Source organism: Stegostoma tigrinum, chromosome 15 (genome assembly GCF_030684315.1).
Source record: "Stegostoma tigrinum isolate sSteTig4 chromosome 15, sSteTig4.hap1, whole genome shotgun sequence".
Lineage (NCBI taxonomy): Eukaryota > Metazoa > Chordata > Chondrichthyes > Orectolobiformes > Stegostomatidae > Stegostoma > Stegostoma tigrinum.
In genome coordinates, this window is record NC_081368.1 from 72,207,307 (window position 1) to 72,230,383 (window position 23,077).

A 23,077-nucleotide genomic window follows, 5' to 3' on the forward strand; every position below is an offset into this window, starting at 1 on the left:
CACTGACCATGAGATGATAGTGTTCACCCTATAGTTTGAAAGGGAGAAATTGGAATCAGATGTAATGATACTACAATTGAGTAAATGTAACCACAAAGTCATGGGGCGAGAGCTGGCCAGAGTTAATTGGAAGGACACTCCATCAGGGAGGATAGTGGAGCAGCAATGCAGGAGTTTTTGAAGGTAATTTAAGAGTTACAGCAGAAATTCATCCGAAGGAAGAAGATAAGTAGCAAATGGAGGACAGAAGGCCTTTTAGAAGGTGCCGCACAGGATGCTGCTAAATAAGATGACCCCATGATGTTATGGCCAAGGTACTTTCATGGACAGGGGATCTGGTGACTGGCAGGAGGCAGGGAGTGGGGGAAAATGGGTCATTTTTAGGATGGCAGCTGGTGACTAATGGACGTCCACATGGGTCAGTGTTGGGACCACAATTATTCATGACATACATTAACAATCCAGATGAAGGAACTGACAGCATTGTTACTATGTTTGCAGATGACACAAGGATAGGTGGAGGGAGAGGTAATGTTGAGGAAGCAGAAAGGCTGCAGAAGGACTTGAACAGGCAGAGAAGTGGCAGATGGAGTACAATGTGGGACAGCTTGAGGTTATGCACTTAGCTAGATAAAACAGAAACATAGACTTCTTTCTAAATGGGAAAGGCTTCAGAAATCTGAAGCACCAAGAGACTTGTGAGTCCTAATTCAGGATTCTGTTAAGGTTAATAAGCGGGTTCAGTTGTCAGTTAGGAAAGCAATTGCAATGATAGCATTTACTTCAAGAAGCTGAAACAGAAGAGCTGAGATGTGTTAACAAAAGTGTGGAGCTGGATGAACACAGCAGGCCAAGCAGCATCTCAAGATGCTGCTTGGCCTGCTGTGTTCATCCAGCTCCACACTTTTGTTATCTTGGATTCTCCAGCATCTGCAGTTCCCATTATCAGCTGAGATGTGGTGCTGAGGTTGTATAAGGCTCTGGTCAGACCTCAATTTGAATATTGCAAGCAGTTTTAGGCCCTATATCTATGGAAGGATGTAACTGGTGTTGATTGGGGTGCAGAGGAGGCTTACAAGAATGACCCTGGGGATGAATAGCTCGGTGGTTAGCACCACTGCTTCACTGTACTAGGTACCCAGGTTCAATTTCAACCTTAGGCGACTGTCTGTGTGGAGATTGCACATTCTCCCTGTGTCTGCATAGGTTTCCTCTGGGTACTCCGGTTTCCTCTCACAGTCCAAAAATGTGCAGGCTAGATGGATTGGCCATGATAAATTGCCTGTAGTGTTCAGGGATGTGGAGCTTAAGTGGGTTGTCGGGGGATGTGAACTTGTTGGGCTGAAGGGCCTGTTTCCACACTCTAGGTATTCTAAAAGAAAAATGAAGAGCTTGTCATTTGAGGAACAGTTGAGGACTCTGGGTCTGTACTCTATTGAGTTTAGATTAGATTACTTACAGTGAGGAAACAGGCCCTTTGGCCCAAGTCCACACCACTGCTTGAAGCATTCCCCCCAGACCCATCCCCTTATAACCCACGCACCCCTGAACACTATGGGCAATTTAGTATGGCTGATCCACCTAGCCTGCACACCTTTGGACCATGGGAGGAAACTGGAGCACCTGGAGGAGACCCACGCAGACATGGGGAGAATGTGCAAACTCCACACAGGCAGTCGCCCGAGGCTGGAATTGAACCTTGGTCCCTGGTGCAGTGAGGCTGCAGTGCTAACCACTGAGCCACTGTGCCGCCCTTAGTGTTTAGAAGGATAACAGAGCATCTGATTGAACCTTACAGAATATTGAGGGGCCTGGATAGAGTGGAATGAAGAATAAGCTTCCACTAGTAGGAGAGACTAGGATCCTAGGGAACGGCCTCAAATTGAAAGGATGACACTCTAGAATTGAGTCGAAGAGGAATTTCTTCAGCTAGAGGGTGGTAAACCTGCGGCTCTCACTGCTGCAGAGGCCAAGTTACTGTGTGTATTTAAGAGAGAGATAGATAGGTTCTTGATTAGTAATGGACCGAGGGTTACTGGGAGAAGGCAGGAGAATGGGGTTGAGAAATATATAATCTATAATTGAATGATGGGACAGACTCAAAGGGCTGAATGGCCTAATTCTGCTCCTATATCTTATCGTATTTTTATACCATCTTTTATAACCTCAGGATGTCGCAAAGAGCTAGACTGACAAAATACTTTGGAACATAAATCCCTGTTTCAGTGGAGGAAATACAGCAGCCACATCACCCACAGCAAGTTCACAGAAAGAACAACGTATGATCGAACAATAATTTTATCTTAGTGATATCAATTGAGAGATACACATTGGTCAGGAACAATGGCCTTGGTTTTTTTCAAAGTAGTCCCCTGGGAGCTTAGAATTGCTGGGGCCTTGGTTTGAAGAGCTATCTGAAAGATAGCATCTCCAATAATGCAGCATATTTGGGGCAGTGATAGTGTTGTGATGATGTTATTGGTTTGGCAACCAGACTCCTGCTGTAATGGTTTCACAATCCCTCACAGAAGCTGTGGGAATTTCAGTGATTATTAAATAAATCTGGAATAAAATGCTACACTTATTTCTCTTCATTTTCTCAACTCTAAACCTGGGGAGGCAAATGGTGAGAAGGAAGTCAAGATGTTTCAGAGTGATTTAGACAACTGTGTAGGTGAACACAATGTAACTTGGATATGTATTTATAGGAAAAACAGAACGGCAAACTATTGTTTAATTGATGATGTATCGGGAAATGTTGATATACAAGGAATCTCGGTGTTCTTGTTTACTGGTCACTGAAAGCAAATATTCAGGTGCGGTACACTGTTAGGGAGGCAAATGGTATATTGGCAATCATTGCAATAGGGTTTGAGTTCTGGAGCAGGGAAGTGTTGCTGTAAGTGTATAGGATCATAGAGAGACTACTACTGGAGTATTGTGTGCAGTTTTAGTTGCTTTATCTAAGAAAAATATTAGTAGCCACATAGGGAGTGCAGTGAAATGTTCACAAGGCTGATTCCTGGAATGCCAGGTTTGTCTCATGAAGAGATACTTCCTGATAGTCGCTGGAGTTTAAAACAGGGAGAATCTCATTAAAACATATAGGGGCGTAAGGAGACATAGTGGTCAAGCCACTGAACTGTAATCTAGAATTCCAAACTTGTCTTATGGGGTAAGGATTCGAATCTCACTGTGGCAGATGATGACATTTGAATTCCATAAAGAATATGGAATAGAGAGAACCAGTCAGTTGCTGTAAAATGCTAGCTAGTTCACTAATGTTCTCAAGGAAAGGAAATCTGCCATTCTCGCCTGGTCTAGCCTACGCGTGGTTCCAGAGCACTATTTGGTTAATGCTTAATTGACCCTGATATGTTGGGGCAAGCTACTCAGCTGTATTGAACTGCTACAGAAATGTAAATTGTGATTATAGATGAACCGATCAGCTTACATGATCTAGTTCTCAGATGCCACAAGTAAGCAGTCACTCAGGTCGTCGAATTAAACAGACTGGTTGCATCATAGCATTAAGTTATTCAGCCTATTATGTCTGCACTGGCCCTCTGTAAGAGCAACTCACATGATTCCTCTTCTGTTTTATTCTGTGTAATATTTTTGAATTCCCTTTTGAATGTTTAACTGAACCTTCCTAAACTACACTTAGAAACTGTATTCCTCACGGTCTTCAGTTGCTTCATCAATGACCTTTCCCCATTCATAAAATCAGAAGTTGGCATGTCCATCAATTAACACACAATATTCAGCACCATCTGTGACTCCTCAGATACTGAAGCAGTTTGTGTCAATTTGCAGCAAGACCTGGAAGACATCTAAATTTGGATTAACAAGTGGAAACTAACATGACCTAACATTAATTCCACACAAGTGCCAGGTAATAATCATCTCTAAATACAGAGATTCTAACAATTCTAACAACAGAGAGAGCTGGGTGTTCAGGTCCATTGTTGCCTGAAGGTGGCAACGCAGGTCAATAGGGTGGTCAAAAAGGCATATGGCATGCTTTCCTTCATTGGGTGGAGTATTGAGTACAAGAGTTGGCAGGTCATGTTGCAGTTGTATAGGACTTTGGCTCGGCCACATTTGGAGTACTGTGTGCAGTTCTGGTTGCCACATTACCAAAAGGACGTGGATGCTTTGGAGAGGGTGCAGAGGAGGTTCACCAGGATGTTGCCTGGTATGGAGGGTGCTAGCTATGAAGAGAGGTTGAGTAGATTTGGATTATTTTCATTAGAAAGCAGAGATTGAGGGGGGACCTGATTGAGGTCTACAAAATCATGAGGGGTATAGACAGGCTGGATAGCAAAAAGCTTTTTCCCAGAGTGGGGGACTCAATTACTAGGGGTCATGAGTTCAAAGTGAGAGAAGGAAAGTTTAAGGGAGATATGCGTGGAAAGTTCTTTACGCAGAGGGTGGTGGGTGCCTGGAACGCGTTGCCAGCAGAGATGGTAGATGCAGACACATTAGCATCTTTTAAGACATATTTGGACAGGTACATGGATGGGCAGGGAGCAAGTGGACACAGACCGTTAGAAAATAGATGACAGGTTAGGCAGAGGATCTTGATTGGCACAGGCTTGGAGGGCCGAAGGGCCTGTTCCTGTGCTGTAGGTTTCTTTGTTCTTTGTTCTCTTTGTAATCATAGCCTTGACATCCAATGGAAATACAATCACCAAACCCTCCACTATTAGCATTCTGGGAGCTATCCTTGTCCAGAAACTCAACTGGACACACCAGATAAATATAGTGGATCAACAACAGGCCAGAGACTGGGAATATGCAGTCAAGTCATCTCTTGCCTCCACAAAGCCTGTCCACCATCTGCAAGACACAGGTATTGAAATACTGTCCACTCGTCTGACGAGTGCAGCCCCAACAACATTCAAGAACACCATCCAGGACAATACTTGAATGGCACTCCATCCGCTACCTTCAGCATTCACTCCCTCCACCATCAATGCTCAGTAGGAGCAGTGTTTACCATCTACAAGATGCTCTACAGTAACTCACCAAAGCTCCCTCTACAATCCATTCCAAACCCACAACCTATACTGCCTAGAAGGACAAGGGCAGCAGATACATGGTAACATCTGCAAGTTCCCCTCCAAGCGAGACACCATCCTGATTTGGAAATGTGTTGCCATTCCTTCAGTGTCACAGAGTCAATATCCTGGAACTAATTTACCTACACTATTACTGGGTCCATTTATAACCTAAGGACAATTCATACGTGAAGACAACAGACTTTGATTATCTCTCAGAATCACAAAACGCTTTCTGTGTAGAGAGAGGCCATTTTGCCCATCATGTCTGCTTTGGCTTCAGGGTAATTTGAAATGCTCGACTAGCAATACCAACCATAATCCCATGAATGAAAGGAAAATAACTGCAGATCCCAATCACTCTCTAAGTTCAAATATTTACTTTAAGCCATCATTTGCTCATATGTCAATTTCCTTTTTACTAATTATCCAATGTACCCACTCATTCTTGACCTAACACCAGTGGTTCATTTTCTCTACCTACTTGTTCACAACCCTCATAATTTTAGCCATCTCTCTTCTCAACCTCCCTTCTCTAATAGAACTGCCCAGCTTCTCTAATCTATCCAAATAACTGGAATTTCTTGATTATCTTTTCTGCATCTTCTCTACTACCTTCACATCCTTCCTAAAGTGTGATGCCCAGAGTTTTTCACAATACTCCTGTGTTTTATACAGGTTTAATAAAGCTCCCCTGAGTTTATGCTCGACATCCTTCTTTATAAAACCCAGAACATAGTACATGTTATTAAACATTCTTTCAGCCTATCCTGCCATCTTCAATAGTTTATATGCAAATTTATCCAGGTTTCTGATGTTATGGCACCTTTAAAATTGTGCCCTTTAATCTATATTGTCTGTCAACATTCTTCCAACCAAAATGAGTCATTTCAGTCTTCTCTGCATTTGTTGCCCTCTTGTCTCTGAATCAAGATTGTGGGTTGAAGTCCCACCGCAAGTGAGTAAGTGACATGCAGTGCAGTATAAAGGGGCACTGCACTGTCAGAAGTACTGTCTTTCTGATCAACTGTTAAAACAAGGTTCCTCTATCATCTTAGGTAAAAGATGTAAATATTACTATTTCAAAAATGAGAGAAAGTACTTCCCGTGCACTGAACAAAATTTATCCCTCATTTGACATCTCTCTAGTTTTTGTCTAAGACGTCTCTTGTTGCATGCTTATTCTAGAGAGGTCTTCTTGTATTGAAATCACAGTCACATAGTCAGCTAGATCATCATGATTAACATGACCCTCATTATACCACACTGTGGACAACATAGACCACAGACTGTACACAAAGAGTGGCTCAGTAACACTAGTCCTGACTGAGCTGGTTGAATCCTAAAGGACATCTACAACCTTATGATCTGACATATCCCTCAGTCTACCAATATCATTAAGCAAGAGGATCAAGCCTGGTTCAATAAGGAGTGTAGAAGGGTATGACTAGAGCAAACTTTAAAACGGATGTCAACCTGGTGAAGCTACAACATTGGAGTACTTGCCTGTCAAACAGCATAAACAGCAAGTGGTGGACAGGATTATAAATATTTGTTTGGTAGCATATCTTGTGTTTTGCTGAAGAAAGACACAACTTGTCAAAGCTTTTCATCTTGCGATCATCAGGACAATTCACAAGAATATCAATTTAAGGCGGAAATCAACATTCATTCTGTATGAAAAGAGAGTTATGAATCAACTGCTTGGTTGACAAAGTAGTTTTGATTGTCAGAGGTTTGCCATGGTGAATACACCAGTAAAGATGATTGATGGTTAACTGTCAAGCTACATTTAAAACTAAACCAAGCAGGTTGACACTGATTGGCCAAAGTTTTCTCCAGAGAAATGAACAAGTCAATTGGCTCTGATCTATTTTGAGAAGTTGAAACAAATTCAGTGTATGTACATGCTCTCTATCGGTGAGGAATGGGGCCCTGTACAGTACTATATGCAAATTCCAGACCCTCACCTGTGTGCTGCACAGTACAACCAGCAGATCAGATGAAGTGTTGCCAGATGATAGCAAGCAATTGGACTAATTGGAGGAGAAGATCCCATAGTCACCCAGTGCAAGTTGTGTCCTTTATTGTCAAGTCGTCCTAGTACAGCTATACTACTGGCTTCCAGCCTACATTGATGTAAATTGCCCAGTTACACTATAAAAAGCTACACAAATCAAAATAGGGCGGCGCAGTGACTCAGTGATTAGCACTGCTGCCTCTTAGTGCCAGAAACCCAGGTTCGATTTCAGCCTTTGGTGACTGTGTGGAGTTTGCACATTCTCCCAGTGTCTGTGTGGGCTTCCTCTGGGTGGTCTGGTTTCCTCCCACAGTCCAATGATGTGCAGGCTAGGTGGATTAGTCATGCTAAATTGCCCATAGTGTTCAGGGATTTGCAGGCCAGATGGGTTAGACAGGGTAAGTGTGGGGTTACAGGGATAGGGTGGAGGGCTGGGCCTTGGTGGGATGTTCTTCAAAGGGTTGGTGTGGACTCGATGGGCTGAATGACCTCTTTTCGCATTGCAGGAAAATGAAAGCTCTACCAGTCTATTCTCAATCAACAACAAGATGATGGAAGGGGTTATTGACATTGCTGTCAAGATGTACTTACATCCTCTCACTGGTGCTCAGTTTGGGTTCTGCTAGGGCCACTCAACACTTGATGTATCACATCCTTGACCCAATCAAGGATAAAAATAGTTGAATAATAGTAATAATAATAAAAATAGTTGAATAGTTGAAAAAAATAGAAATAGCTGAAGTGAGAATGATTACCCTTAGCATTAAGACAACATTTTACCAGGTGTAGCATCAAGGAGTCCAGGCAAAACTGAAGTCAATGTGAATCGTGGCAAGTCGTGGTTGCAGTCTTAGTAAGAAAAAGGGAAGATGGCTCTTATTGTTGTAAGTGGATAATCTAAATTCCAGGACATGATTACAGAATTCTCTTGGAGTGGGGTCTGCCGTATAAAGCAGGGTAGTACATGAAGGTCTTACTGACATCATGGGACAAGCTGTACCCATTATGATAGGAGGACTGTTCCTGCAAGGACCTAACAAGGGTCGTCATTGTTCAGTCCAAAGATCAGCAGGTTAGGTGGATTGGCCACGATAAATTCGGGGTTACAGCAATAGTCTATGGAGCTGGATCTGGGTGGGATGCTGTTTGGAAATCTGGTGATAGCAGCTAGGCCAATTATCCTCTTTCTGCACTGTAGGGATTCTACGGTCCATTGAGTTGTCTCTCAGTTGTGTACCAGAATGTGTCGTGTTGAGCCCAATGCCTCACAAGAGACTATCCCATTTATCTCAGATGCAATGCAATTAAATATTAAGCAGCCTGTGATTAAAAAAAATTCTGTTTATCAAGACAGCTTAACATCTTCTGGTCATCCATAATTAACCCAACCACCTTCTTGAACTGTTGCACCAATGAGTGGACTGATGGGGTATGGTTTGTAGGTACATCCCAGAGCATTGTTGGGAAGAGAGCTCATGGTATTTTGAACCAGTGACAGTGCAATAAATTTACAAGTGAGGATGGTGAGTGGTTTGGAGGGGAACTTGTTGGTGATGATATTCCATGTATCTGCTGCCTTTGTCTTTCCAGATGGTAGAAGATATGGGCTTGTAAGATGCTGTTGAAGGAACCTGAGTGATAGGTCAAGAGCTAGTGCTACTTGTAGATGGTAAATTCAACCACCACTGTGTCTCGGTTGTGATGATGGTAAATGTTGAAGGATGGATGGAATGTTAGTCAAGTGGACTGGTTTGTCCTGGATAGTGTTAAGCATATTGAGTGTTGTTGGACACAGCCGAGCAATTGAGAATATTCCATCACTCTCCTGACTTCAGCCACTGTAGCCAGTTGACAGTTTTTAGGGAGTCAGGAGCTGAGTTACTCTCTGCAGCATTCCTAACCTCTGACCTGCTTTTGTAGCTGTAGTATTCATACACTTAGCCCAGTTCAGCTAATGGCTAATGGTGCCCCATAGGATGTTGATAGTTGGGAATTCAGTGATGACAACGTAATTGGCTTTCAAAGGGTGGTGGTTATATCCTTTCCTGCTGGAGAATATTGGATTGAATCTAACTTTCTTGCTTATCATTATTGTGTACTGTGAGTAAATGCTATCATTTCCTTTGATGAACACAGAATTGGCTGAATCATTAAAACATTTATGCATTTGATAAATTGGCTGAATTAAGTTCATATGATTATACTACTTAATAAATGTGCATTTGTGAAGTTTGCAAGCTTTAGGTATGTGCTTTTCTCATGAAAGGAAGTTTCTTGATTGCAGTGAGAATGAGCCTTGAGGTGAATCGTCTGTTTCCCTATTGCCTAGAGCTGGGGTAGATTAAGACACATAGTAATTATGCCAGAATAGATTTATGACCTCTTTGTGACCAAAATTGAAATTCCAAGGTCTGTTAAACTGAAAGGCGATGAATAATTTCTTTTGACGTGATGTATGGGACTGCACCTTGGTAAGGAATGTTTGGAAACAGATGTTTCATTGCTGCTTGAGAAGCTCAAATCATTTCTCCTACGTCAACATTGTTGACAGCCATCATTCACATCTAAGACCTTTATTTACCCTCAATCCTTCTCCTGTTCCTGGAATAGTTAACACTGACAATGTTTGATTGGCTAGTGTAGATGGAACTTCACTCAGGCATGACCACCACAATCAATCACTCAGAAAGAGATCAGTGGAATGAGAGCAGAGGTGGTTCTCAGGATGTGAGCAGCCCTGGCCAGGCTTGATTTATTGCCAACTCCTTGTTGCCCCTGACAGTATATCCATTATGTGGAATAACCATAAAAAGGGACACAATTAAGAGTATAGCCTTCAAGCATGAATGATTTGATTTTGTTCTTAACTTCATTGTCCTATCTACCTTCTAGAATCCTTGCACCCATAAATCCTTGACTTCCCACTTAATTAAAATGAAGAAACATATCTGGATTTGTTTTGTGTTTTGTGGACAGGGCAAACTGAGACAATTTTCTGTTTTGCCAAGTAGATATTAGTGTTATAGCTATGTAAGAACAGCTTGGCTGATTCTGCAGTTTTCAGTTATGCAGCTATGGTATTTTCAGAGTCAGTAACCGTTCCTTTATCCAATGCCTTCAGCTGCATCTTGGTATCATATACAGTGAAGCGAATTGTCTCTGCTCATAAACTTGGTACATCTTTCTGTAGGCACTTGCAACCACTTCAGTTTCCACTAAGATAATGATATTTGAGGTGATTCTTCCCCGTTAGTTTAATTGTTCATCAGTGGTCATAACTCAATTAGGTAGAAGTGGTGAGCTTTGACCTGATTTATTGGTTGTGGGACTATTTAGCCATGCTTCTTCTGCAGTTTGGTATGCAAATAGCCCTGTGTTGTAATTTCACCAGGTTTACACCTCATTTTGCCTAGTATGGCTTTCCTAGAATGCCCTCCTGCAATTTTCATTGAATTGGGATTGATCTCCTGGTTTGATAGTAATGGTAGAACATAGAACATAGAACAATACAGCGCAGAACAGGCCCTTCGGCCCTCGATATTGCGGGTGGGAGATATGCTGGGACATGAGGTTACAAACAGTGGTTGAATATAATTCTGCTGCTGCTGATGGTCCACAGTAAGCAAAGTGAAAACCCTTCTGATGAAGGGTCTAGGCCCGAAACGTCAGCTTTTGTGCTCCTGAGATGCTGTCTGGCCTGCTGTGTTCATCCAGCTTCACACTTTATTAACAAGAAGTGAGGAAAATGGATGAACGATGAATGTGAAGAAATCCAAGACAACAGTGATAAGCAGAGACCTAACCAAATAGGTGAAAATTGAGGTAAATGGACAAGTCCTAGAAAAGTGAAGCGGTTCACATTCCTTGGGCAGTTTATCACAAATATTGAGAGATATGATTGTCAGATCCAAAGGTGAATTGAGATAATCAAGACTCACTTTGTCAGAATGAAGGAGGTGTTGACATGAAAACAAAACTGAGCCTGAATCTTAGGGAAGGAATGCTGTGTTGTTACGTTTGTCATCTGGATCATATGTCTCAAACTCATGGACAACAACAGAGAGACTTTTGATAAGAAGAATGGATTTGAGATGTGCACATAGAAGAGAATAGTCCACATATCCTCCAAAATGTTGAATGAAAAGAGGAAATTAATACACAGAACCAAAGAATGAAAAATCATAATCTTTTTAGTCTCAACACAAGACAGTCAATGACACAGACACCTATTGTTAGGAAAGATTGGCAGAAAATATAGGAAGGGGAAGCAGAGGAGAAGGTGGACGATGGATATAAAGCACTGAGTGCAGTTGACCTATGGGGAATGTGTCCAGGCAATACAGTACAGACAGACTTGGAAATCCATGGCAGACATCTTCCTGGGAAGAAGGTGGCACCGAAAAATAATTGAAAAATGGCCCATAGTTTTATGGTTGGCCAATTTTGAGAAGCGATACGCTTTGAATTTATCCCATAGTAATACTGTCGATTTCTTGCACATCTTCCAATTTATCACATTATACTTTATGCATACCTTCTCTCAATGGAATAACAAATGCAGATTAGGTGGTTGCTATGTGGAAAACCTGCATCCAGTCTGTATATGTGGCCCTGAGATTCCAATTAATGCTCATGTGAATTTTCTGCATCACTCCTTTCTGACCTCCAGCCTATACTATTTCAATGAAGTTCAATGGAATCTCAGGAATAACGCCTCATCTTTTCACCTGCAATTTATAGCCTTCAAAATTCAACACTGAGTTAAGCAATTTTAAATCATGACCACTGGTCCCATTTCTTTTCAATAGCAGTTGCGATATCTCTGCTGCTACCATTCACACCTCCTTGAGACATATATTCTGTCCCAATATTATCACCCTCTCTGTCATTCATTTTGTCATTCACTCTGTCCTGATTTCCACCTCATTGCAGACCTTTTCTCCTCTAAATTTCAGTATCTCAGTCAGTGTTTTAAACTTTAAAACAATACTTGTCTTGTCCAGTTTTAGCAGAGGATCATTAACCTGAAAGGAAGACTTAGTTTTAATCTCCATTTTAAACCGATGTTAAATGCAATCTGCATGTTTAGAGACTTGAATACTAAGATAAACAGTAACCAAAGCTAGAATGTGCGAAGATATAAGAAAGAAGCACTAGGGGGAGGTGCAACTAAAGATTTGCAAAATAATTTGGATGAGTTTCTGCAACTGAACAAATTAATTTTAACCTGACCACAATACTTTTTTATTCTATTCATTCACAGGATGAGGAGCATTGCTGGCTAGGCAGCATTTATTGCCCAAACGACAGTCAATCATATTGCTGTAGGTCTGGAGTCACATGTAGGCCAATAGTTTCCTTCCTCAGAGGGCATTAATGAACCAGATGAGTCTTCCCTCAACAATTGATTCATAGTCATTAGATTCTTAATTCCAGATATATATTGAATTCAAATTCCATCGGCTGCCACGGCAAGATTTGAACCTGGGTCCGCAGCATGTTATGTGGGTTTGCTGAATTAACAACCCAGCTATAATACCAATAGGCCATCACCATCACCATGCCCTCACAAGTGGGGAGTTCTCAACATTCACCAAGTAACAAATGATTAGTATGGAACAAATTAGCTCTGGGACACTGAGGTAGAATAAGCACATTTGTACTCAAATTCTGAGAAGGAGAAGAAGCAATAAATACAGCAAATATACTGCTTGATCGCAGTGCTGAAGTTGACTTAATGTTGATGGTGAAAAGATGATGTGGGATAATTTAAGTTTGAGGATGATGTAAGGTTTGCAGTATACAAAAGACATGCATTTTCATAACATTGCAAGCAGCTTGTCAAAAGCCTGCTGCCTGCCCTTTGAAAGAATTGCTGTATACAAAGGAACCGGAATAGACTACTCAGTACCTTGAGCCCGCTCCACCATTCAATTAGATCACGACTGATCTTGTAAAATGTGTACTTCAACCTTTCAGAGCTCACCTTACTTTCAGGCGTGAGATTTGTGAGATATAATACAGAACACTCAAAGCCTAAGATAAATGCTAATGCTTTCATTAGCTTTGTAGAACTATCAGTTAATAGATTTTAGTGGGTTCAATTCTCCCCTTGGTGGGTGTTGAAAAGAGCAATTAATTGGATGAGTGATCCTGGTGAGATATATGGCCCTTCTTGCTATCTCAGCAATTAAGTGATGAGTGAAAAGATCTGTTGGTGGCCTTCTTGATGTCAATTAAGGCCTTGAATTAGTCAAATGATAGGCACTGAAGGGCATCAACTCACCATGCCCCCAGGTACGTACCTCCTTGACAGGTAAGAAAAGGTGCTTCTTCAACCGACTGGGAAACCATGGCCATCTGCCTGCCAAATTCAGGACGCCTCCATTTGTTCTAGTCAGAGCCAGAAGCAGAGGCAGAGGTGGGGAGCAAGTAGTTGATCCCTGTACTCTTGCTCTTGCCCTTCACTCCATGAGCTCGGTTTTCACACTGCCTCCACGCTGGGAAACCTGCAAGAAAACAGCCTACCTTGTGAGTATTGGACCCCTGAAGGCTAGGCCTCCAGTACTGATCTATCGAACTCAGGAGCCTTTGACTGGCTGGTAGTTTCTGGTGAACCAGGATTGCAACATTGAAGTCACTGATTCAGCAAGAACCTACCTGATTAGAGACCAAGCAAGTGAATTTTCTAATTGATGAGAACAGATTCAGTCAGCACTGGGCCTGTCCATCCTGATGCTTAATGCTTTGAACGTTAAATATATCTGCTAACAAACCATTCATTAGTCACTAGGGCTATAGACATGGTTGCACGGTGAATGGTCATAGCGATCATATTCTGTCATTGATCACATTGCATAGCCACAGTAACTAGTCATCTATGGCAGAGAGCTTTTACAGCTTCCTTTCAAGAGTGAGCAGTGTGTTTCGTTGATAAGATCATACACTTCTTTAAAAATGTAGCTTGAGCTACAGTTGTCAAAACAACTGTCTTATTTTTTGATCAAAGCACAGAGTAAAAGACTACCCTGATGCTGCTTATCTGTTTTGAACTCTCGTCAATCGTCTTAGATGCTGCAGTTGTCTTTAAATTTTTATCAGCACAGACCATGACAGGTTCCATGTGAGACCTCTAGGTGTGTGGTAAGGGAGGCCACTATTGGAATTAAACCTTCAAGGGCAAAATGTGCTGGATGTGAGATGAACTACTTTAAGAGACCTTCCTCGGTTCCCAACTCTGTCCATTATTGTTAGTCTTTGCAGCCATTGGACCTTACTTCCCTGCCAGGTTCTGTTTAAATTTTAAATCAGGCAGATCAGTTCTGATTGGTCGGAATATTGCCCTGGGAAATAAGCCAGGGAGTGGCTCTCATTTATTTTGTTGCGTTGGAACAGGCACTGCACATACTTATTCTTTCTGTCTGTAAAGGGGCCTGTATGTGTAGCTTTCAGTACACTCAAGCGCACCTAGCAGTTAACTGTAACTTGTCATAAACTAGTAGATTTTTCATAGCAACACCTTTACATATCAGAAACAAAAATGGAAATTGCTGGAAAAACTTTGCATGTCTGGCAAGACCTGTGGAGAGAAATAAAAGTTGATGTTGCAGGTCAAGTGACTAACCAATCAGAATGCGTCTTTTTTCATCAAAATTCTGAAGCTTAGGGACTAGGCAACTGAAGACTTGGCAGCTATTGTTACAACAATTAAAATCAGAGATGCATAAGTCACCAGAACATAGACATAATATAATTATATGGGGTTGAGAGAGATTACAGTGATAAGGAATGATGATGCTATCAATGAATTTGAAAGTAAGATATGGGAAGTTGAGTAGATGTTTCAGAAGAAAGAATGTGGGACTTTGGTCTGGAGGACTATGGAAAGCACAATAGCCTTGTCAATGGAATATACACTGACCAACAGTGAAATACACACTGACCGACAATAAAAGGCACAATGACCGATAATGAAATACACAATGATATTGAAATACTGGCTAATATTCCAATATACACTGGTTGGCAGTGGATGGATATGGATGACAGTAGATTATGCGCTGCTCCCTAAGAACACACACTGGCTCACACTGGAGCACATGTTGCCCCCAAGTGGAACACAGACTGTGATCCAGTGGATTGCACACTGGGCTCCAGTCAACTACCCATTGCTCCCCATCCAGTAGAGCTCACATTGAGCCTCAGTGGAATGTGCTGTAGCCAACATCTTGCCTGTTCCAAATACATGTCTATAAAATAACCATCACTCTGCTCAGTCTTCAGAATCTGATCCTGCAGCGGCTGCTAGAAAAGTGTTTATTTTGGGCCATCACCATGTACTTCTATATAAAAAAAATTCTATCTCCTCTACAGAATCATGAGTGGGAAGATAGGTAGAAGAATAAAGAAACAAGGAAGGCTTTAAAAAGTAAACATTAAAACAGGAAAATAAAAAAAAGTAGTTATATCATAAAACAGAAAAGAAGAAAGGTGGCATAAAGAGAGAAATGGCATGCAGGTTTAATAAAATTCTGTTTGTTAAAGGCTTAGCAGTAATATGCAGTAATAAATCGATCCCTGGTGTTTGACGATGTTTATTATGTCTTGTTACATATTTGCTATATTTCATTATCACAGTGACTGTCATTTTATTCCACCCAATAGCTGTGGACTGTAGAAGTGTACATTTCCACCCCTCCTGTGATAGGAAAGATTTCTTTACTCAACAGTGCAATAGAGAAACATCATGAAACATCATATAATAAAGAGCAGGCAACAGGGATTTCAAAGCGGAAAGTCATGCTTCATCAACCTCATTTGAAATCGTAACAGGAAGAGCAGACAGACAATGCAGTGGGTGTGATAAATGTGAATTGTCAAAATGCCTTGAACAAAGTACTGCAGAGCAGGCTCATGAATAAGGCCAGAGCAAGTGGAATCTGGTCATAAATAGCAGAATGGATAAGAATCTGGTTACAAAACAGAAACAGAGAATGGGGTTAAATGGAATTGTTCAGACTAGTGTGATGTGCAAAGAAGCACTCTCAAGGGACTGTTTTGATATGTTAGTCTGTTCAGATAATCTGCACCCCAACCTCAAAGAGTTTCCTCGTCCCACCTCAAGCTGCACCTCCATTTCTCACCTACTAACCTCATCCCGCCTCCTTGACCTGTCCATCCTCCCCGGACTAACCTATCCCCCCCCATCTCCCCACCTATACTCTCCTCTCCACCTATCTTCTCATCTATCCATCTTCAGTCCGCCTCCCCTCTCTCTCTATTTATTTCAGAACCCTCTCCACATCCCCCTCTCTGATGAAGGGTCTAGGCCCGAAAAGTCAGCTTTTGTGCTCCTGAGATGCTGCTTGGCCTGCTGTGTTTATCCAGCTTCACACTTTGTTATCTTTCTTAGAACACTATTTAGTTACACTATGTACGGGGATTTCCTGCAGGATATATCTCTGTCCTAAACTGCTCGAAGAACAAGCAAAGTGTTTGTCACAAGATTCTGTTGTAACAGTTACATCAGTATACCATATTTACATAAACCCCAACTCTTCAGTGCTCATCAAGTGTGTTCACAGTTTTCAACATTATTAGGTTAGATTCCCTACAGTGTAGAAACAGGCCCTTCGGCCCAGCAGGTCCACACCATCCCTTGAAGCATCCCACCCAGACTCATCCCCCTATAACCCACACACCCCTGAACACTACGAGCAATTTAGCTTGACCGATCCACCTAGCCTGCACATCTTTGGACTGTGGGAGGAAACCAGAGCACCCGGAGAAAACCCGTGCAGACACGGGGAGAATGTGCAAACTCCTGGATAGACAGTTGCCCGAGGCTGGAATTGAACCCGGGTCCCTGGTGCTGTGAGGCTGCAGTGCTAACCACTGAGCCACTGAGCTGCTTAGCTGAATGTACTTTTCCACACCAAAGCCTGGTGTTCATGGATTCTATCACTGTGAAAACCCTCATGGTGGAAATTAGGGTTCTCTTTAAATGTGATAATGGGAACCGCAGATGCTGGAGAATCCAAGATAACAAAGTGTGAAGCTGGATGAACACAGCAGGCCAAGCAGCATCTCAGGAGCACAAAAGCTGACGTTTCGGGCTAGGCCTGGATAGCACTGCTGATGTTGGAGTCAGAGATAACAAACTGTCCCGACCTGAAACTCCAACTTTCCTACTCCCCTGATGCTGCCTGGTCTGCTGAGGTCCTCCAGCTGCACACTTTCATATGTAATGCTCCAGAGGAATTATATGCCAGTTCAACCTGTAGGAAAAAGAGAAGCTATTTCTACCAAACAACAACACTGAAGACTGCAAGACATCACCGGCATAAACTCCATCACTCCAAAACCACAGAGGTCCACTTTCCTGCCCATGCACCCGACAAGAATGGGTCAGGACAAGGAAAGTGTTGCATCTGTCACAGGTCATACATTTCCTTTGGCTCATTCACTAATGTATCATGCTGAGACTTCTGCTTCTTAACAAACTCAATAAGTTTTCTGAAAATCACATATAAATTGTTGATTGCTTAACATTAGGTAGCTGTAATTACACACCCCCTAAAATCAAGACTCAGTTATCCCTAATCTTCCTGTGGGAAATGCAGAAGGTGATGGATGATCCGTGTGCCAACATCAAATATACTTTCAGTGTCTGAAGTGTGGTAGTGTGGTAGCCTTAGTAAAGACCTCTTGATGCTCCAAAAATGACCATGGTTGTATTTTGCAGAATAAACTCTGTACTGTTCTTCCTGAAATATAGGACATTGGTTAAGCTGTTTGACTCAGAGGTCTTTCTTTACATTCCTGAAAGCTATTTCCAAATGGATCACTACTGTCTACCTTGAAATCAGAGTAACACTATCAAAGGGTGTGGATAACACCAGCTTAAAGGTATAATTAAAACTGAGGAAGAGTGTAGCAAAATTCAGAATGTAGTTTATTAGGATATTGAGGGTCACGCCAGCCAATGGGAGTCTCATGCTGCCTCTTTCAGGGATGATATATCTACTCACACACCATTCAGACAAAGCCAACGCCGCTGACAGGCCTTCCTTTGGAATGGAGATGCAAGGGGCTGCAGTCCTTCCTGAGAAAAGTTAATCAGTTAATCAGCAGTTGACACTCGGCACAGCCATGAACAAGCTATGGCTTTGGGGAGAAAAGCAACTCTAAATTGCCAGGATTGTGGAGGACTTAAGGCCAAGGATAGATGATTTCTGCGAATGTGGGTTTGTTCTGGATTGAAGTTTATAGGGGTAGTGGTGGCAAGGACAGAGGCATGGATTCGAGCGGTCACTCAAATCTCACATCTAATAACTCAACCAGGCACTGAGTGAATTTGATTGAGGTGACAAATTACCTGCACAGATTGACCCATTCGGAGTTCTGCCTCATTACTGACTTGCTTGCAGTGGGATTTAATTAAGCAGCAGGGAGCTAAGACCCTGAGGTGGTCATGACTTGGCCACTTAAGGCTGTCAATCAGCAGTGAAGCAAACAGCTGGGGATGCGCCTTCCCATCTTACACTTACCTTAGGTGGAGGTGGAAGGGTGACGAGGTTGAGATGCCGCACCACCTCACCTAGTTAAGTGTCCATTCTGTCTGAGATCACAACTTCCCGAAGAAGAACTCCAGGATCTAACTCTATAAACTTGAGTTTGAGTAAAACTCTTCTGCTCCTGTTTTAATTATCACTGAGACCCAGATCCCTATCACTGCAGTGAACATGAGACTACATTGACTAATTCATCGAGCAAGATTTTGATTTTCAGCCTATATCTGTACTCATCAGGGTGTAGATGTGCATAACTGCATTCCTTTAATTCTCACCTCTTCAACAGCCCCTATTTTAATCATTCCAATTTTTTTTTAAAAGATTAGATTCCCTACAGTGTGGGAATGGGCCCTTCGGCCCAACAAGTCCACACCACCCCTTGGAGCATCCCACCCAGACCCATCCCCCTATAACCTACACACACCTGAGTACTATGGGCAATTTAGCATGGCCAATCCACCTAGCCTGCACATCTTTGGACTGAGGGAGGAAACCCACGCAGACACAGGGAGAATGTGCAAACTCCACACAGACAGTTACCCGAGGCTGGAATTGAACCCGAGTCCCTGGTGCTGTGAGACTGTAGTGCTAACCACTGAGCCACCGGGCCGCCCCTAAACATTGATGGCTGTACACCTTGTTCTCTCAGGTCCCAACTCTGGAATTCCTTCTGAACATCTCTCCACCTCTACCTACCTCTCCTCTTTCAAAATATTCCTTAAAACTTACTACCTTTACTACGCTTTTTGTCATTTGCCCTGATGTCTCTTCAAGTAGTTCAGTATCAAATTCTGTTTGGCAACAGAGATAATGGGAATTGCAGATACTGGAGAATCCGAGATAACAAAGTGTGGGCTGGATGAACACAGCAGGCCAAGCAGCATCTTAGCTTTTGTGCTCCTAAGATGCTGCTTGGCCTGCTGTGTTCATCCATCTCTCCACTTTGTTATCTCTGTTTGGCAATACTCCTGAGAAGCACTTTGGAATGTTAGACTATGTTAAAGGTACTAGATAAGTGCAAGAGGTAGCTGCTGTAAAATGATAAACAGAATCTTTGGCTTATCCAAAACTACACTGAAAAGGAAATCTGTACAATTACTGAACATAGTGTGGTGTGAGACTGCACAAGCTAAGGGGCACGTAGAGATCTGGACTGATGCTATGGGCCCCACAAGAAACATCTCAGCTTCATACCTCACCTGCCCATAGTCCACCTCAAAATCTCTAAATAATTCCCTTGGCTATCAAATCATCAGGCTGACATCCACAGACTGTCATGCTAGCTGACTGAACTACGGCTGAGGTCTTGTTGCTAATTCTGAATGGGATTCTCAATTTTTAGTGGATTCCCAGCTCATCCATCCTCCATCCCCCGAGAAGAATTGTGATCCCACTGTAACTGGAAAGCATTTCGAATGTGCTGAGTATGGGAAAGGTTACTATCATTCTTTCATCCCACTATCCATGACCAAACTACTCCACGTCCTGTGTGTGACAGGCTGACCAACATACTCCACCACTAGCCTGAGATCAGTGAAGACTGGGGTCAATCAAGGCTGTGCCACTACACCATGACCCCTCTCCACCCATTTCACTGCAATTGCTGCACCTCACCCACGCACATAAAGATAACTTACAGAATAGATGAGAAACTTTCTCTCTGACCCACCTTTATTGCAAATCACAAGGCCTGACATAAGCTCTCTACCCTGAGCACCATTGCTGGCAAACAGTTACCAGGAGGTTAGTGGAAATTTTTTAAGAATCTCCACAGAACCTTAAGGAAAAAGTGCAATATCCTCATCTTGCCCAAGACTGTCCAAAATAAAGAAGAATCTGCAAAGGTGACAACCACCTTGAGCATCTCCGATATGCCTGGGGGTAGGCAAAGCACAAATAACAGAAGAAGGTGTAAAAATCTGAACAGCTTATCCACCCGTCTCTTCAAATACTGCCTGCCTCACCTGTGGCAGTGTACATTGATTCAGCATTGGGCTGTCTAGTCACCTGTGGGTACTCAACTCTGGAGTGCACAAAGGTTATTATTGATCTCCAGGAGCAGCCTAAGTTTACACTCATAATCTTTAAATCATCCTTGTTTCCTTTTGGTATGTGTATGCGATGTCATTAGCTATTTGCATGGTATCTGCTTGTTTCTCCAGAGACTGCAATTTCCATGGCATTTTCTGTTGATGAGGTTAATGATGTTGCTAATTCATTTATGTTTCTGATGAACCATGGATGTTTAGAACTGATGATCATTCTGTTCTCTGCGTAGGTGGTGTGACCCCTTCTTCCTCATTCACTGCCTACAGTGAATGAACAACTTTTCTAGCTGTACATATACTTCAGTGGTTACAGTAATATACCTGATCAATCACTTTCACCATTTATGTTTGATCTGACAATCACTTTGCACAGGTTGCAAATTGCTACATGGGGGGCACTTGTTGGAAATGTTGAAAACTTGTATTCTGGCAAGGATTTCTTAATATTGCCAACGTAGAATTTGGCTTTCTGGCATTTCACCTTGGGTTTGTCACTCATGCCTGTTGCGATTTCTGGCTTCAGCAGATATTTGTTAACGGGAAGAGCAGTTTAGGTACAGCTGCCATTAGTCTTTGGATTGGGCTAACCCCAATCTTAAACCTAAAACCTTCAGCAGGTCTGTTTGTTCAATTGAGGGATGCCTTTTACAAATGTGTGCTGAAATTGCTCTGTTTCTTTAAGATTCCTTTGATAATTTTCTGCTGCCTCAGACTTTCCACCTGACAAGGGATAGTGAGGATGACTTATGCTGTTGAATTTCCTAATCATATGTAAAATGGCTGAATTTTTCACCCATAAATGGGAAGTCCATCGTTGCTCACCATAATGTGGGGATTGTCGTAATGATCCAAGTGTGCTTTTGGGACCATCACACTGAATTAATTTATTTCAGCTGGTCTAACGCCCAGTAGTCCGAATAGCAGTTGGAAGTAACAGAATAATCAGTTTCTGCAAGACTGAAGAGGAATGCTCCTTGGATTAATCTATGATCTGTTTGGGCTGTTATGAGTTATCGGCTGCTATCTAGCTTCCTTAGTTTTGGACACATTAGTAGCACCAAACTGGCTGATGGAGTCCATGACTTTTTACTCATTTTTGGCCAGTGAAGCACAGCTCTTACCTTTTTCAGACTTGATTCTGTTCTTCGGTGGCGTGCAAAAACGTACTTCAGCATCTCTTTAGAGATAATGATCCGCTTTCTTTACACAGATGGTGGTGGGCGCCTGGAACACGTTGCCAGTGGAGGTGGTAGACGCAGACATGATAGTAAGATATATCTGGACAGGTATATGGATGGGCAGGGAGCAAAGGGATACAGATCCTTAGAAAATAGGTGACAGGTTTAGACAGAGGATTTTGATCGGCACAGGCTTGGAGGGCCGAAGAGCCTGTTCCTGTGCTGTAATTTTCTTTGTTTTTTCTTTGTTCTCTGTTCCTTTGTGTAAGATGACACCTTGGGCTATCACATTACCTCTGTATGTCCACTTGACTCTTAACAATACATGTAGTCTTGAAGCTTAAGGCCATTCTTTCAAGACCTCTTTCAGAGAGTTGTCAGCTGTTGCATAGTTTTTGATTTGAGCAAGATGCTTGTCTTTCAGATTCAACATTTCTGCTGGACTGATGACTTCCAGAGTGTATTCACTTAATGCTTTTCATTCAGTCTGGAAGATTTCACTCTTTGTCATAGCATCCTCTACTTCTTTCATTAGGAATTTCAATCTCGACAGCATGTCAGAAATGTACCCTGCTTCCCTAGCGTGTTTCTCGCATCCATATTGATCTCTGCAAAAGAAGCAACATCCTTTCGTGAGTCTCTGGAGCAGAAAGAATAAGTTTGAAGAATATGCTTTGAAATGGCTTATGGTCTGACTCTACTTTCACTTAGTACCTCCCAAATCAGTACTGATTAAAATGTTCATAAGCATAACAATATTCAGTTTATGTTCATGTCCTGGATGTAAATTTTTCCCTTGCTTTTCACAGCTACCACACTGCTAATCCCGTTTATAGGAACTATCACTTTGTTTATTACTCCCTTCTTTTCTATCTCTTGTACCTTTCCTTTTAGACTAGACTTTAAAACAGCTGAAACTTTCCTTGGTGGATATTGCATTAGTCTCACGCTCTCAGATGCTTCAAGATGATATTCATCGGGAAGATATTCTGATTTCTGGGCGGCACAGTAGCTCAGTGGTTGGCACTGCTGCCTCATGGTGCCAGGGACCTGGGTCTGATTCCTGCCTCAGGCAACTGCCTGTGTGGTGTTTGGAGCTTCTTCCTGTGTCTATACAGATTTCTGCCAGGTGGTCCAGTTTCCTCCCACAGTCCAAAGATGTGCTGGTTAAGTGGATTGACCATGCTAAACTGCC